Source organism: Podarcis cretensis (genome assembly GCF_951804945.1).
Source record: "Podarcis cretensis genome assembly, chromosome: 6".
Taxonomy (NCBI): Eukaryota; Metazoa; Chordata; class Lepidosauria; order Squamata; family Lacertidae; genus Podarcis; species Podarcis cretensis.
Genome location: NC_137175.1, coordinates 76,598,656 through 76,612,807, shown reverse-complemented (window position 1 = coordinate 76,612,807; position 14,152 = coordinate 76,598,656). Strand labels below are relative to the sequence as shown.

Sequence of the window (14,152 nt, the reverse complement as noted above, 5' to 3'; positions counted from 1 at the left end):
ACTGGGATCTTTATTATAGATTTTGATCATGGCTTGCAGCCTTATCTACTTGAAAATCCATGAAATAAACCAAATGTTTTCCCTTAAGCTCTGGTAATAGCAATGCGCCGGGTACAAGCTACAAGAGTCCTTCTCCACCATGTACGCTTCCCTTTTAAACATTTTAAGAGCTGTGGGTGAACTATACAAATGAACACAGTGGATATACTTATTGTATACCAGAATTCAAAAGTAAGTCATTTGCTTGCTTATATAGATTTACCCGCTGCCTTTGACTCCATTAATCGTACCAGATTGTGGGAGAAACTCCTAAACACCAATATGGAACACAGACTCCTCCCGTTGATCTGAGAGCTGTGCAGCAATACCAACACGAGAGTCAGGGTGGGCCTAAATGGCTGCTTGTCTCAATTTTTCAAGTCAACTAGTGCTGTAAAACAATGCTGCATTTTAGCCCTCTCGCTTTTCAACTTCTACATCAATGATATAGTTCTACATTTAGCCCAAGCTCATTTCCCCTCTCTGATATTTAGAAACAGGAAGGTGCCCTGCCTGCTGTATGCGGACAATATAGTCCTTCTTTCTCTTTCGTGTGACACGGGTGGGGCTGTGAGTTAAACCATAGAGCCTAAGACTTGCCGATCAGAAGGTCGGTGGTTTGAATCCCCGCGACGGGGTGAGCTCCCGTTCCTCAGTCCCTGCTCCTGCCAACCTAGCAGTTCGAAAGCACGTCAAAGTACAAGTAGATAAATAGGTACTGCTCTGGCGGGAAGGTAAACGGCATTTCCGTGCGCTGCTCTGGTTCGCCAGAAGTGGCTTAGTCATGCTGGCCACATGACCCAGAAGCTGTACACCGGCTCCCTCAGCCAATAAAGCGAGATGAGCGCCGCAACCCCAGAGTCGGCCACAACTGAACCTAATGGTCAGGGGTCCCTTTACCTTTACTTTACCTTCTCTTTCCTGTCTGGACCTTAAAAACCTCCTGGAGCTCTCAATTCATATTGTAAGCAAGACCACCTCCAAATCAAACACCATGGTCTTTGGAAAACGTAGCCCCCAATATTAATGGACCCTTGAGCACCATGAGCTAGAGCAAACCCGTGTTTTCAAATATCTCAGAGTGCTTTTTAGTGAAACATAGACTTGGAAGCGGCACATCAAGGTAGTAAAATCCGGAGCACAGAGAGAGATTGGGCCTCTGGTGAAGTTTTACTTCACTAAGGGTTGGAAACAGTTTGAGCCCGCGCTAAAAATATTTGGCAGTAAACTGATCCCTCAAATGCTTCATGGAGTTGAAATCTTGGGCGAGGATGAGAGTGCGATATTAGGGTTAGAAATGGTGCAAATCCAATTTCTCAAGAGATTGTTTTCTTTACCCAAGGGAACAGCAGCTGCACTCTAATGCATGTAGCTGGATGGCCAACGTTAACTGCAAGAGCAGATTGCACCAGATTTAATTACCTGAAAAGACTGTCCTCCATTCCTTGTGAGCGCTCACCAATCCTGTGCTATGCGGAATTGGAGAACAGCCAATGGCGGAAATCTAACACCCAACGTTATTTGAACTCATATTATTTCCATAAACTAGAGGAGGTTATATACACAAACAAATGCCAATTAAGGGATTGGTGCTACTGGACAGAATCACCATGTGATCTGCAAGCGATCAAAACCTCTCAATTCTCTCCTTGGTTCCCCCTTCTAAAAATGGTACATTTTAGACCTGTTGAATCTCCTGCCAGCCTCACTTAGATCTGCTTTTACTGAGCTGTGTTTCCAAGCTATGCCCTCTGCCATCCTAGACGGATGATATAACAGAGTACCGTACGAAGACAGACTCTGTATATGTGGGCAACCGCAGGTAGAAGACATCTTGCACTATTTACTATATTGCTAACTATACATTGGACCCAGGAGAAGATTTCTCATCTTACTGTCCATACAGGAAAGATTTCTCTCCCCGCCAGAGAAGGTCCTATGGCTTCTTAACGATGTAAATGCTTCAGTGACTCATAAAGTTGCCCTTTTTGCTTTGGCGGCCAAAAAAATCAGAAAGAAGACCCAGGACAATATATCAGTGAACTGTAAGGGAGACACAGAGATCTAAATAGATACCATTATTTGTGGCATGACACCCCTTTTGCTTGTATTTGTTTTGGATGCAGATTTGTCAAGGCCAATGGCTAGCACAATAAATTTATTTGGATTGGATGGGCTATACAGATTTATTTACTTATGAGGAATTACCTGAAGGGGCAAGCAATATTTGCTTCAAATACGACTAAACAACAACAACAAAACTGAAAGTAATTTCCAGTACACTTTGCATATACTTCATGGAGGATATAATTCATCTCTCCATAAATGAAGTACATACTGCCTTGGAATGAAACAATGATCAGGGCCGGGTTAGGCAGAAGTCCACCCAAGAGAAGACTCTACCTTTCTGCTGTAAAGCAAGCACTGCAACTGCAATAAATAACCATGCAGGGATGGGTGGGAGGGTGGAGTGTAACAATACCCACAACAAGGGCAAAGCTACACACTAGAGACCTGCCCATTATAATTCCCATGGGAAACTGAAGTTACACTAAAGCCAAGGCCAAATGTGTCAACTGTGGTTTCTATGTGCTCTTCAAATATCTACAATCTCATGTCTCGGCCACTCTATTCTGCCTTGGTCAGACCACACCTGGAATACTTTCTGGGCACCACAAGTTAAGAAGGACATTGACAAGCTGGAATGTGTACAGAAGAGGTTGCCCAAGATGATCAAGTGTATGGAAACTAAGCCTTATGACAAAAGGTTGATGGAATTGGGGATGTTTAGCCTGGAAAAGAGGAGACCGAGAGGAGAGATGATAGTCATCTTCAAATATCTGAAGGGCTGTCACATGGAAGATGGAGCAAGCTTGTTTTCTCCTGCTCTGGAGGGTAGGACTCAAACCAATGGCTTCAGATTACCAGAAAGGATGTTCCAACTAAACTTCAGAAGAACTTTGTGATGGTAAGAGTTGTTCAACATTGGAACGGTCTCCCTTGGGAGGTTTGGGTGGCTCCTTCCTTGGAGGTTTTCAAGCAGAGGTTGGGTGGCCATCTGTCACTGATGCTTTAGCTGAGATTCCTGCAATGTAGGGGGTTGGACTAGATGACCCTTGGGGTCTAAGACCCTATCAAGTTTCCTGGATACATGAACAAGGTGAAGATTCATGTATGCAACAACAGGCTGTCTGTGTACCATTGAAAAACACCAGCGTTCTGTCAGAGTTGCACCTAGCAGAGACTTCTGTTTCAGAGTGTTGCCTGAACATTCTGTCTTCATTATGCTCAAGTGGCACTGATAGACATTTATGTTTATACAATATACTCTTCCTGCAAAAATACAACAGGCAAACAAACTATGCCCCAGACTTAAAAAAAAAGGAAAAGGGAAAGTATTATGGCACCATTGTTTCCATTTATCTCCTGCATGGAAGCCCTTCAAGTTTCTAATCAAATTCCAGTTGAGTACAAGTGCATATATTTCCCTGACAACTATGTATATGCAATATATCTAACTTGCAAATGATACAGTTAGTAAGCTTCTCCTTGGGCGGTTTAGCTGTCCCACAAGCATGCTAGGATTGTAATCAGTCAGCTTCTTTATTCCTTTAGTGAGCCTGCCGTATTACTGTGTTTTGTTGCCTTCATTTCAAACTTACTTTAAGTCCAAATTAAAATGCCATGATATACCTCTGGGGAGGAAGGGGGGGGGAGGAGGAGAGCTGTGAGTCAACTTGAACAAAGAGACATCGAGCTAGGACGAGCTTCAGCCTTCACTGCTGGACACAGAGGACCATGTTGTGGGAGAGGCGACGCTTTATTACGGTTGCACTATGGCTTTCCTTCCCATCTTCATGCACCCCACATTCCAAACTCCAATTAACTTCCGTGTGCATTTCAGTCCTGAAGTGATTGCAAGCCCCCTCGTATGGCAATGCAATTTCTCCTTAAGTAGCTCCTTTCCTCAAGTAGATGCATGCTGAGAATAGCAAACTACCTGCACACTGGATGTTCCGCCAACACTCCGCTCCTTGTCATAATATTTCCTGTACAAATAAGAGTGCCTCTGGCTGTGGCAAGATGCTGTAATATGGCTTGCTTGCCTTCATCTACCACACTGGCTCCACAATGGAGCAACATAATTTGTTCATGAGCATATGCATGCCATTTTTAAAAATTATTATGAGAAAACCTTCCTAAGCCAACCAACTCCTATCATTCCACAGCACCACTGTTTTATATATCACCTTGAACTAGCTCAAGGATTCTTCTGTTATTCATAATGAGCCTCCCCCCACCTGCCCAAAGCTAAGGCAAAAACCATTTAAGCATCTTGAAGGGTTATCCGAGAGCAATCGTTGGTGCTATAAACATGCGGTGAGAAAGGAAGCACAGGTAATGTTCAGAACAAAATAAGCAAAGGTGAGAGGTGGGAGGGCACATCTTTCTCTGTAGGCGATGAAAGTTAAGATTTAGTGATGAGGGAGAATCTTGTAGCTTCTTTTTCTGTTTCTTCTTTTTAGTTTCTTTTTTCTCTTTATTTTCTGTAGATTAGTTTGTTTCTTTTATTGTATTGTGAAAAATTCAATAAAAAGTTACAGGGGGAAAACAACTAGGCAAATGAGTGATCTGTGCTCTGAGGTATCTGAAATCTAAACTCAGATAAGCAGAGTGTAAAAGTGGGGAGGGGGCAGAATTTGAAGGTGGCAAGAGGCAAGTGTAACTTGCGTGTCAAGACCCCATAGCCACCCCCTTGCTGAGAAATAACCCACACAAGGACACGGATATTAGGTTTATGTTATTGGGCAAATTTGGCCGCAACTTTATTGAATTACAGAATGTGAGCGGTATTGGCTTAGGCATTGATTGGACCTGACTATATCTGACTCCTACCTGATGTGCAGGAAGTCTGGTAAGGGTAAACCACCGGATGGAGGAGCCCTGTCGACACTGACCAACTTGAGCTCCCCCCGGGTGTTCCAGTCGGGGTCGTGTCATGTCCCTAGGCCCCGGGCTTCGGACAAGATCAACACCCCTGGATTCCTTTAACAGAATACCCTTAAGCTTGGAGGGCAGGTGATGGCCACACCTCCCCTCCCCTCCCCTATCACAAGGTAAAACAATGCCTAACCGCAACCCTAACAAAGTTGTGACGATTGCTATGAGGTAGGTGAAAACCAAATGGCCAGTGCCAATTTGCCAAGTGGAAACATTCCTACCAGGCCCCTTAACAGCGACCAACCGGGGTCCATAGCATGACCAGTGCCTAAAACCTGCAAAATAGGGAGGGAGGGCAGGTGATTGAGGAAGCGAGCCAAAGAGGAAGCCCTACAGCTCGCGCCTTGGCTTAAACAGACCCGGACACGCCCCCCCGGCCAGCGGATTGGCTGGCCGGGCTCTGATATGGCTGGGGTCCCCCGCCCCCGGCGGGGAGTGGGGTGGCCACACGGTCCACCGCAACTCCTCCCCACTGGGAAGTGGAGCGGATTTATTGTGAATATGCAGGAAGCTCCTGCAGTGAGGTGTGTTTTCATTTTTCTAGACTTGTTATCATTTATATTATAAGTGTTGTTTTTTCTTCAGGGGGTACACAAGTGTACATAGTGCCGACACCTCTCTCTCTTTTGGTTAAAAAGTGTGACGCTTACTGTAAAAACTTCATGGTGAGAACAAGCACCTATTTTTCTAGAAGAAGAAGAGAGAAAAAAACCCCACTGATGATATGTCCAAAGTCTAGAATGTATTACTGATGTCTTTGGTGTCATTTTCGTGTTTTGCTTTGCTTCAAATGCAACAGAAGGTGAGATGGATACTTTGTGAGATGGGTACTTTCAATGTGCGGGAAGGAGGAAGATGCTGGAGGTTATGATGGATGTTGTTTGTGTGCAAGGATGGTGGGTTGTGCAGAAGGAGAAGGAGGAATGGACATGAGGTCAAGCACAGCTGCAGAACAGAAGGGAAGTGGCTTCAGAAATGGGGATGGGAAACTGAAAAGAGAGCTTAGTAGTTGCATGGGGTGAGAAGGGGAAACCCTAGGAGGACAATCTCTCTCTATATTTTTTAAGCCATTTAATTTTGCAGGCTATTTACTTAACCTTTATGTAGTCCACAATACATTGCTATGAATATTGCCATTGCAAATCCCAGACCATTAAGCTTTTGCTCCTGGGGAGGAATAGAATATTCCCAACAATCCACCAAACACTGGGAAGAACTCACATGAAGATTATTTGAAATGCACAACCTTTTCAGTAAAGAATTAGCTGTGAAGTGTTCCCTCCCTCAGAAATCACCTAGAAAACCTGCCTGAAATACAGTTTCAATATGGAAAAAAAAAATCAATAATTTAAAACCACAGGTTGAAATTTTTACAGCTTCCTCTGAAAACTGTCATGTTTTAAAATGAAAATGCTAATCACACAAATGGGGCAAGATGTAGCCAAAAAAGATGCATGGGAGCATAGATTTGCTAGACGTGCTGGCGCGATCTCAACCTCTTTCCCCTCCCTTGACTCCTTTCTCATTTATGACAAAACAACTTATAAAACCCCCCATTTTTCATTCTAGAATTTCTAAGGCGTGCATCATCCCTTTGGTCAATAATATTTTCTCTATGAGAAGTTAAATAGATCAAGACATTTACAGTAAACATGAATACAGAATGTGGGCAATGCATTTTTAAAGTTGTATTATTAAGTTCCCTTCTTTCTGGCATAGCCTTCAACGTCAACACCTTAAATAATGCCTGGAATACTTTTCAGATATATAATAAATTCTGCAAGCATTGGGTTGTATCCAAAGAAATGACTTGTTCTGTCAGCGTAAGGACTCCTACTTCCTCAGGGGAGCTCTCTCTCCTCTTCTCCTCCCACTATATCTGTTCTGGGTTTCTCCCCAACCCTTCAGAGCAGATTTGGCGAGGATGAAATGCATGCAAATGGGAAGCAGGGAAGGAAGAAGAGAAGAGAGAGAGAGTTTTGGATTTGATATCCCACTTTATCACTACCCGAAGGAGTCTCAAAGCAGCTAACATTCTCCTTTCCCTTCCTCCTCCACAACAAACACTCTGTCAGGTGAGTGAGGCTGAGAGACTTCAAAGAAGTGTGACTAGCCCAAGGTCACCCAGCAGCTGCATGTGGAGGAGCAGAGACGCGAACCCAGTTCCCCAGATTACGAATCTACCGCTCTTAACCACCACACCACACTGGCTCAGTTTCACTGTGCAAGAACAAATAGTCCTGTTAGCTAGGGATGATGGGAGTTGTAGTCCCAAACATCTGGAGGGCTGGAGTTTGACTATGCCTGCACTAACAGAACAAATGCATTTGATATGGCCCATAATAAATAAAGTTTCCCAATGGCTGCAGCCTATATTTTTATTTATTTATTAATATTTATGTGTTTATCAATCTACAGTGTCCAATTCTGACCATGGGATCTTGACCAATGCCAACCACCTTGAGCCATGAAACAAACCAGAGGGGTGGTACTGTACAAACACCCAAACAAGGAAAACAACAGTAAAACCACAATACAAACAAAATGAATACTCAATGGTTTGTTAAAACAAATTTTGAAGAATCAGAGCCAGCAACACACATAATAATAATAATAATAATAATAATAATAATAATTTATTATTTGTACCCCGCCCATCTGGCTGGGTTTCCCTAGCCACTCTGGGCAGCTTCCAAGAGACATGCAGCAAAAATAAAATAAAATAAAATCAGCAAAAAGTTCATGGCAGAAAGTCAAAGCAAAAGAGAACCAGATTGCTGGTACTTGACATCAAAAAGATCACAGAGCTGCCTCTAAACTTACTACCAGCGGAAAGGGGAAAAGAGTTGAGAAGCATCTGTTGTGGGAGACTTCACCCCTTGTGGGGGATGAAAGTCCTATGCCCTCAAACCAAGGACATGAGGAAAGAAGTTGATAAGGACACTGTCTAGACACTGGAGAGTAACTCAGATTGTCAAGGTTTAAAAAGAAAGAGAAGAAAGAAAGAAAGAAAGAAAATACCTTTTTCAACTTAACCATTTCACCCTGCCATTTTAAAGACACTAGTGATGTGCAGTACAATTTTCTATTTTTGCATTTATATGCATTATATTTGCTAAATCAGAATTTATTAATCTAGCTCATTAATAAAGCTGTATGAAAATAAGCATTATTCTAAACATTAATTGCCATATATAATAGTATCTTACCATTACTCTTCTTCCTTTTGTAATTTCTCTTGAAAATTTGATTAGACAGCTAGATGGAGAGTCAGTCAGATAGAATTACCCATCATTGGAGAAAACTACCTGTTGTTGCTTTGGCTGCATCATTGCTCAAGTAACCCCCCGAGAACAGGTGGTGGGTTACTCCGAGGACAGGTAACCCTAACTCTTACAAAGCGTAAAAGTAAGCAGTAAGAGTAAAAAGGATCATCAATTTTAATTGAGGAAAGAAAGGAGAGAGAGAGAGAGAGAGAGAGAGAGAGAGAGAACACAATAGACTTATAAATGCTTGAGAAATTCAACCTCTGGAATTTCAGTGTGACTGATCAACATCTCCTGGACTAATGTGCAAATTGGAAGCTAAGTTTTCCAATGGCTTTCAAACATCCCAGATGTTCTGTCAGAATCCTTGGCTCAGATGTCTTCTTCTTTGGCGATCACTCGTAGCAGAGTTAGATTGTCTTCCATGAACACGGTCTTAACAGAGAGTCCATAAGTGACTGTGGAGGCCAATTCTGGATCCACACATCCTTCCACAGTGGGGACATAGGTTTCTGGGCAGGAGCTGATCATGGTGAGGGTTTGCCAAGTGTGCCTTCCTCTTAGCACATTTCTCCCTTGCGTCCTGAGTTCAAGTGTCTTCAAAGCTCATGACACCTTTGGTAAAGGCTGTTCTCCAATTGGAGCACTCGCAGGCCAGTGTTTCCCAGTTGTCGGTGTTTCAACAAATGTAATATGTTCTAAACATATAATTTTGAGAGAAAGCATGCTTAAAATCTATACCTATATGGGGGGGGGGAAATGTTGAGAACTTTTGTTTTAGAATGTGATTAGTGCAGATATGGAACAGGCTGGATTGGCGGGTGAAGAAGTATGAAAGTCACATGGACCAGGTATAGGACTGATGCATTCAGCTCTAGGGAATCTGCAAACTAAGGACAGATGCATGAGAACCAACATGTGGGTTAGGAATGAGGTGCCTGCCTGGTTTTGAAAGAGAACGTAGATATTGTGGGAAGATCAGAAACCTCATAGCTTGGGAGAAAGTGCAGAGAAGGAGGGTTTAGCTCCACCCTCCTGCCACTCATGCTTAGTTTTAATTACACACACACACACACAGCTCAACCCGAGTGGGCCTTCTTAGTGGTGGTGCACCAGAGAAATTTACATACCTTATTATCCTTTCAGTGCCAGGCAAAACCTTTTTATTTATTTTATTTTATCTCCCCAAGCTTTTCAGACACAATCTTAGCTTACAATATTATTTGTACTTAAATGTAATTGCTTTAGTCTTTTCATAAACCACCCGGGGGATATATTTCAAGGGGAGCATCAAAATACTTAAAATAAATTTAACAACCAAAGAGAATGTACAGAAGTGATTCTTTTATGCAGGTAGGAGAAAGGTCAAGAGAGGCAGTCAGGGGCGCTGCTGTGGGAGGACTAAACCTGATCACTACCCTGGTTGACCCAACACAAGATATTCAAAAGAAGGCTGCTTTGGTCTATACCAGGGTTTCCCAAATTCGGGTCTCCTGCTGTTTTTGGACTACAATTCCCATCACCCCTGACCACTGGTCTTGCTAGCTAGGGATGATGGGAGTTGTAGTCCAAAAACAGCTGAAGACCCAAGTTTGGGAAACCCTGGTCTACACAGTCCCATCCTGGGACCTGATTCTCAGTCACTCTAAAGCATGACGAAACACTGGTTTTATTTTTATTTATCTTTTCAAGTCAAAGCCTTACACCAGTTCTCCATTATTTTTCAAAAACAAGGATTAAAAAATATATACCACAAACAATGGAAGCTTAAGCCTTAATTTTTTCCAAGATCCCAGCAGCTACATTCCCCTGCCCCTGGAATGCACAGAACCATGGCACCCTAACAATTCCACCAGTGTTTGCATGACAAGACTTATTTCCAATGCCTCCTTATTCCGTCATCTACTGGCAGTGTGCTCTCCAGTCATGTTTCCTGCCAGTCTTTACCAGTTTGCCAATTATACAAGCTGCTTCCTAGACATCAGACAAAAATTCCACAAGACTGCTGTGCAAGCGCACCCTAATTAACCATCAGCTTAATTAGACAATTTACTGTGTAATTAGCAGGCAATTAGTCAACACCTCTCAGATCTTATTGACTGCTGTGACAGCCTTCTCTACTCTGCACATTCCAATACACAACCACCACTATGTCTCTAGCACTCTCTAATCCCTGTACTACACAATTCTGGGCAAAGAGCAAGGAATGATATAACACGGCAAATTGTATGTGTGTGTGTGTGTAAATCAATGTGTGGTCTGTCGGCATATTGAACTTTTTTCTGGCCGGTCTAAATTGTTTGGTGCTATTTGAGCAGCTGCTGAAAGAAGCGTCTGAACGTCTGATCTGCTTAGATCATGGGTGCTCATTCTGTACCCCAGCTCAAGCAAGCCGAAGACAAATCCATATCCTGAACGAGGAAATCAATTCCCCCTCCCCACCCCACAACCAGAATAAATAACAGGAACAAAAAATAAATAATAAAAAAATCTGCCTTATACCAAGTCACTCCATTGGCCCATATTGGTCTGAGGCAGTTTGGCATATAAGCTGCATATAAATTAATTAATAATAATAGTGGTAGTTGAGGTGACACCCTCAGGATATTGCTGTATTTCATCTGTCTGAGGCAGTGTGGTTAATGGCCATGAATGGTGGAGATCGTGGGTCAACAACAGTATCTGGAAGGCCGGCCAGGCCCAAAGCATTTTGGCACCTGAGGCAAATGACAAAATTGTGACACCCCTCCCTGTTAGCGTGTGAGTGTCAAGTCTTGGGGTTTCTTTTATTTGTCTCAACAGAGTTACTCAGAAAGTCTTCCTGCATCTTCGCAGCAGCAGCAGCAGCAGCAGCAGCAGCAGCAGCAGCAGCCTTGCCCTCTCTTGGTGAATTCCAATGACAGGAATAACCACTTCACCCACCCAATTCTTCTCTAAAGTCCTCATTATTTAAATTACAAGTTGAGTAACACTACTGGTCTACATATAATCAAACCTCGGTTCCTGAACAGCTCCTTTTTGGAACGTTCCGGCTCCCGAACACTGAAAACCCGGAAGTAAATGCTACGGTTTTTGAACATTTTTCGGAAGCCGAATATCTGACGCGGCTTCCGCTTGAGTGCAAGAAGCTCTTGCAGCCAATTGGAAGCCACACTTTGGTTGTTGACCTTTAAAGCCCTAAACGGCCTCGGTCCAGTATATCTGAAGGAGCGTCTCCACCCCCATCGTTCTACCTGGACACTGAGGTCCAGCGCTGAGGGCCTTCTGGTGGTTCCCTCACTGCGAGAAGTCAAGTTACAAGGAACCAGGCAGAGGGCCTTCCCAGTAGTGGCACCTGCCCTGTGGAACGCCCTCCCACCAGATGTCAAAGAGAACAACAACTACCAGACTTTTAGAAGACATCTGAAGGCAGCCCTGTTTAGGGAAGCTTTTAATGTTTGATGTATTACAGTATTTTAATATTTTTTTTTGGAAGCTGCCCAGAGTGGCTGGGGAAGCCCAGCCAGATGGGTGGGATATAAATAATAATAATATATTATTATTATTATTATTATTATTATTATTATTATTATTATTCGGAAGCCTAATGGGCTTCCGGAATGGATTATGTTCGTCAACTGAGGTTTGACTGTATAAGAAACGGAACTATATACAGATCTCTGCTTCCTTCAGGCATCCGGTCAGACAGACAGGCTCACAGACTTTCACATATTCTGGCAGCCACACTGACCGACATTACCTGCCTCACACTCAACTGCATCTTTCCAGACATGCCCTGATGAAGACACCTGTTGCTGGGGAGAATTCTTGCTCCTATGCAGATGTTTTAGGCGTGCCTCAAGGATGTGCTTCAAGGCTCATTTCAAGGTTATTTTGGCAATAAACCAACACTCCCCACCAGGGAAGAAGAGATAAATGAAGATCCATATCAGGAACAAGGGGCAGGTGGGGGCAAAGACTGACATTGGGATCTGCTGCCCCTGAAGACCCTTCTACCTGAGGTGGTCACCTCATCTCACCACATGGGTGGGCCATCCCTGTTGGAGGGCCCAGGGCTGTCTTAGGGTGCAAAGATCCACCTGGCGCCCCCTCCCCCAGGCTGCCCAGTCCCAGGCATGCAGGAGGGCCGAGTCGGCCAGCCACCTCAGCGTCTCACTGGCTCGGTCGCTCCCGAACTTGCAGCACAGAGCTGCCCGCATCAGAAGAGCCTGCTGTGGCGCTCTAACCGATGGGCGGGCTCTTCCCCAGACTCAACTCTTGGGCCCCGGACTCTCAGCCTGGCGCCCCTGAGAACCCGCCGTCTGGGTGCCCCCCACCCCTAGAGCCTATGAGTAAGATGGCCCTGGGAGGGCCATCACTTTGGTCTACACTGACTGGCCTTTACCATCCTGGGTTTCATACAGGAGTCTTTCCAATCTCACTTGCTGATGCTGAGATCGAACCAGGCACCTTCTACACGCAAAGCATGTGTGCTGGTTATAGATATGTCTAAGCATATTTTCATTAAGATTGAAAGAATCACTCTGTTCTGGTCTGCAATACTTCCACATCTGCTCATTCATACCATTCCTACATTAATCTGCCACTTAAACAAATACGCGTGGAAATGTGTATTTAAATGTGCGTTTCATTTTCTGTCACCTTTCAAACTCCTTTCAAAATACACATTTTTTAAAGAAATGTAGTTTCATATGTCTTTTTTTGAGACAAAAGCTGCCTCAGAAAGTTATGGAAGTGCATTTTCATGCAATTTTGCTTAATGTTTCTCTCCCATAAACGATTCTGTATTTTAGAATGTTTTTAGGCAGTGAGAAGGGAGCAAGGACTAAATGAAATCCGGGGGGGGGGGGGGGGGATCACTAAAATATTTCTAGACTTTTGTTCATCACTGAGAAACCTGATGCCATGCTTTTAAAGATTCATTCTTAACCCAGCATTTTTTGTTTTATACAAAATCCTATATACGAAACCTGCTCAAATAAATATCAGCTTATCCAAATGAATGGCAGTACAGAAAGGCGATACAGCACAGATGGATACAGTAAATGAAAAATCTTAACCCATTTTTAATAGAAAATGCTGTATTTGAAACTCGCTCAAATAAATACCAGCCTATCCAAATGATACGCAATACACAATAGAGAAATAGTCCATGAAAGGAGTTATTCACAAACAGAGATCACTTACTAACAGCCTAAGTAATAATGAAGCAGCAGAGTTGCAACCCCTCCTATTGTACAATGGAAGAGACGGCTAGAGTTGTCAAAACCTTTTCTCTGGGATATTAAACATACTTTGTGGGTAACTACTTTTACGGATATGTGATTTGCACATCTCTCTCCCATCAACTCAAATATAGTTAGATTTGCAAGCTGCAAACCTTCCTTTGCTGACAACTGGATGTGTTTGCGTTTCCACACAATATTGGTTAAATACAGGTTGTTGTAAATCTGGAATGGAGATTAATGAGGGAAATTGCTTAGAACAGCAAATATTAATCCACTACCAGAAGCTCTGCAAAAGTGTTCTTAGAAGCCTAGAATGTTATCCTCTTGTCATTTTATTGCAGACTCACCAAATTCACCATATTGAGACATATAATTGCTATTCTAAGATATATTGAGTTGTATTCAACTAACTTTTACACAGAGTAGGCATATTGGAATTAATAAACCTACATTAATCAAGGCTATTTATTTCAATGGGCCTACTCTGAGGAACTGTTACTTTAATACAACCTTTTATTTATCTTCCCCCCTCTTCTAATTTGGACTTATTCTACAGCTAACTTTGAACCTGTTCTGGTCAATTTCATTTCTACTTAGATGGGTCAGCATAGTAGGCTT

The 14,152-nt window shown here is 43.1% G+C and overlaps 1 protein-coding gene across 6 annotated transcripts in view; it reads right to left on the bottom strand.

Moving 5' to 3' along the window:
- The window catches only part of DPYD (dihydropyrimidine dehydrogenase), a 538,621-nt gene that overhangs the window by 223,525 nt on the left and 300,944 nt on the right, over nt 1-14,152 (bottom strand). The gene's annotated exons all lie outside the window — the stretch shown is intronic.